The following is a 4,266-nucleotide window of genomic DNA, read 5'->3' as shown; positions in this document are numbered from 1 at the left end:
AGGTAGTCATTACTCAGGCACTTGTAGCCATTGAACAGGGAACTTCTCCCGTGGTGTGGTTGTCCATGCTACACAAAGCATAAAACCTCCTGCTGTCTCATTCCTCCGCTGGCCAATAGCGCCTTTGCTAGCGACCACCCAGCAGGGTCAGAGTAGACGACCTACGCCAGCTCCAAGGTACCCAGAGACGGGCAACCTTCCCCAAACGCAGACCAACCTAAGACACGGAGCCTTCAGGCGGGGAGGGGGGGGAGGGGGGTAATCCTATGACGGGTAAGGCTGCAGGTTTGATGCGGAATGACCTAAGACAGGGGCCCTGACAGAGCAAAAGCACTCTCTGACTTGCTATATTTGGCCTTCCCTTTTAACTAAAAGGGGGAGATGTGGAGAGCAGTAGAGCGGGAGAGGCATTCGCCTTGACAAGATGGTGCCTACATCCGCTGTTGACTCCTGGTAAACAACTGTTTGTGCATGTGCGTAGACTGAAAAGGTGCTAAGTCACGGCCCATGGGGTGATGAGCAAACAGCCAATCATGGGCGGACACGCCCGCGCTGTGGTGTATATAAACAGTGCCGATTATTGGCTCGGGGTCTTCCTCTTCATGATACAATAAATGCTTGCTGCAGAAGGATCCTAGTGTCTGCGTGTCTTCTTGCTGGCGAGACGACTGCGCGGGCTATACTTGGGTACCTAAAAGAGCTGATAACACAAAAGAAAACTCTTCAGTAAACCGTGGAGAGAAGTCTCGGTGTTTGGTCGTTATTGCTGCCGTCCGGGTAGCAAGGCGCCATACAAGTGGCGTCCCTGGGTGGGCCAGAATGGCGGCTTCGTGTCAAAGTGACCCGTAGGAGACTCCAGAACTCTCGACGGAAAGGGCGGTCGATCGGAAAGTGCTCGGTGAGTTGAGCCCTCAAAGTAAAACTCCCAGTTAGGGACGAGTCTGCCTTTAGAGCAGGGAAAGCGCTCGATAGTTGAGCCTTCAAAAAAAGCTCCCGGTAAGGGACTATCTAAGCAGCACATTGAAAAGGGAAAGTGAAAGTATGGAGAGCTGAGCCCTGAGTGAGCGGCCTTGTAACTTCCACACCTGGGCCAGGAGGCAGAGCTTAAGTAACTGGCTCCAGAGAGGCAGGAGCGGCAGAAGGCATAAGATTAGAACAAGAGGGAGAAGGCAGATGTAGGAGAAATGCGCAGGAGGAGAAAGAAAAGTAACAAAAGTAAACATGAGCATTTTGTATTCAATTTTTCTGGCTCTCCAGGAGCTGTTAATGTTAAACTCAGTTTTTCTGACTCTTTAAGAGCTGTTTAAGACCTGTGTAGAAGCTCATTAGGAACAAGTGGTCAAGGCTGTGTTCCCCTCGCCCATATTCCTTAAATGGATGGCCTTTTGCCAGGAGGAGTGTAGAGTGTAGGGAGAAAAGAACCAACATTGTATCTTTAAGGGAAGAAATGTTTCAATTCGATTGTTTGGCACAAATCCTTGGTCTATAGTTGGACCTGTTAGTTCTAAGGTGTATGAGATAGAGAGGTCAGCCCAATTTAAAGAGAGCTGCCTAGAAGATCAGAAGTGTTGTAAGGTAGTTGAGGAAGGGCAGACAGCTCTGAAACAGCTGAAAGAGGAGCAGTCAATGAAATCAGGAAAGGGGAACTCAGGCACAGGTTGGTCTGGTACAGATGAGGAATTACAAGATCTAATTGAGAGGATAGAGAAAAGCTCCCTTAGGAAGAAGCAGAAGAAAAGGGGGCCAGAGACTGAAAAGGGTCCCCCAGGCTGGGTGCTGTCAGCACCTCCCCACTATAATCCAATCAACAGTGGGGGTCCAGGCCTCTTCTTTTACCCAGAGGTTTGGCGAAGGGTGAGGTCAGAGCTCCAGCTCGCCTGCCCAGTTTTTCAAGATGCTCAATCCTTTAGAGAGCATCCTGTTATCTTTCCAAAGATTACGTCAGCTACCCCTATAGTTGGGGCTCCAAATATGTTTACTGACAAAAACAAAAAAAGGGGAATTGGCCAAGGCCGTACCCCAAAAGAAAATTTTTTAAATTTGGATGTAGATGGCCTTTCTGCTGTGGATCGTCATCAGTGCAACAGAGGTTCCCTGAAGGGATTTATGCCAGGATCTGGTATTGATGTGGGCGAGAGGCTCTGTTTTTGTGTTTCCACAGGACTGCCGAGATCCCATTTGGGTCTCTGAGCGAGAGCCAAGCGGAGCCGAGATGGAGGATTCTGTTGCTGTTTCCAAGACCAATACCACAGTGGGCGGGCATAGCGCTCTAGAGAGTTCTGGTCCTCCTAGGTTGTGTCCTCTGTTTCTAGCTACTCTGTTGAATGAAAAGGGAGCATGCTAAACATAAAGCAGCGGTTTACCAAGCCTTGGTTGCTATCGAGAATGACATATCTCCCAGTGTTTGGCTGGCCTCACTAAAACAATAATCTGCCTCAAACACTCAGGGTTGGTGAAACGCACCAGCTCCATGGCACCCCAAAGACGGGCAACCTTCCCCGAGCACAGACCAAACTAAGACACAGAGCCCTCAGACGGGCGGGGGTGGGGGGGTAATCCTATGACGGGTAAGGCTGTGATCTCGAAGTAGAATGACCCAAGCCAGGGACCATGGCAGAGTGCATCGCCCCCTGATTTATTGTGAGCAGCCTTCAAATAAAATAAAAAAGGGGGAGATGTAGGCAGCCACTTGGACGGTCAAATCCAAGATGTGTGCGGCGGCAGCAGCGATAGATGATTCCACTGCACATGCACCCCTCCCGAGCGAGTTCATGCAGGTGCCCCTCCCGAGTGGGCTCATGCAAATTAGGTGTCTCCCGAGTGGGTGTATGCTAACCAATCATGCACCAAACCCGAGCAGGTGCATGCTACCAAACCCCTCCCAAGCAGGTGTATGCTAATGAGGTAATTGCCAGGGAACCAATCCAGGAGAACCACGAGAGCTCAGATTTGGGTATATAAGGGGCACCCGCAAGGCAATTAGACCCCCCTTTCCACGCCACTCCACCGAAGCAAGAGCGGCGGCAAGAGCAGCGGCGACTACACAGAAGAGCAGCGGTGACTCCACAGAAGAGCAGAGGTGACTAGCAAGAGCTGCCGCAGCCTCTGCCATTCTCCACAGAAGCGGGAAGAGCCGCAGCACCTAGAAGCAAGAAGCACGATTCCACGGAGGCGGGGTGGCGCCTGGGAGGCGGGAAGAGCCGTAACACCTAAAAGAGCCATAACACTTAGGAACCTAAAAGAGCTGTTAACACTTGGGTACCTAAAGGAGCTGATAACACAAAAGAAAACTCTTGAGTAAACCGTGGAGAGAAGAAGTCTCGGTGTTTGGTCGTTGTTGCTGCCATCTGGCCAGCAAGGCTCTGCACATCTAAATTGATATGGAAAAGGGAGTATGGAGTACTTTGCAATTTATGTATGTATATGTATACAATTTACATATATATATATATACACACACATATATATGTATATAAATATGCAAATACATACGTGTGTGTAAGAAAAAATAATCAGACAATGAGGTACAACTGTGAACTGAGAGTTCTTTAAAAAAATACAAATGGCTTAATGGACATTTTAAGAAGTACTCGACATCTTTGACTATTAGAAAAATGAGAAATAAAAGCACTTTAAGATGTTTTCTCATCACAGTCAGATGTTTATTATGATAAAATAAAAATAGCAGGGCTATACAGATGTTAGAGCAATTAAGAGCTTGCTGATCTTTCATTGGATTTTACTAGTATTCTTTGCTCCCATGTCATTTTGTCTCCTGGTTCCCTTCAGCTGTCACCCCGACAGAGCCCAGGGTTTTATAGGGGACTCTCAACCCAGACATTACTCTAAACAGATTGGCCTATTAGTATATCTTTTAGGCATTTACTTCATTGCTAGTTGAGGAAGGAGATCCCAGCCCATTGTGAATGGAGTTCATTGACTGCATTAGAAGTTTAATTAATCACGAGCTACTGAACAACCAGTGTTCCTCCATGATTTCTGCTTCACAATCCTTCCTGGAGATTTCTGCCTTGAATTCTTACCCCGACAACCCTCAATGCTAAACTAGAAGTCTAAGAGGAAATAAGACCTGTCTTCCCAAAATTACCTTTTTTTCATTGTATGCATTCCCAGCAACAGAAAAGTAATTATAATATACAGATCACAAACAACTATAACTAGATCTCCAGGGGTCCGACTCCTTCTGGCTTCTACAGACACCCACATGTATGTCTGCATGCCTGCACAAACACACACACACACACA

General features: G+C 47.8%; 1 pseudogene; it reads right to left on the bottom strand.

Annotated features, from left to right (window-relative positions):
* Positions 1-3,112, bottom strand: part of LOC116081085 — a 29,534-nt pseudogene extending 26,422 nt beyond the window's left edge.
* Positions 3,113-4,266: the final 1,154 nt, after the last annotated feature.

The sequence above is a fragment of the Mastomys coucha genome, unplaced genomic scaffold (genome assembly GCF_008632895.1).
Source record: "Mastomys coucha isolate ucsf_1 unplaced genomic scaffold, UCSF_Mcou_1 pScaffold6, whole genome shotgun sequence".
In the NCBI taxonomy this organism is placed as follows: domain Eukaryota; kingdom Metazoa; phylum Chordata; class Mammalia; order Rodentia; family Muridae; genus Mastomys; species Mastomys coucha.
The sequence above is the reverse complement of the archived record's forward strand: the minus strand, read 5'-3'. Positions and strand labels throughout refer to the sequence as shown.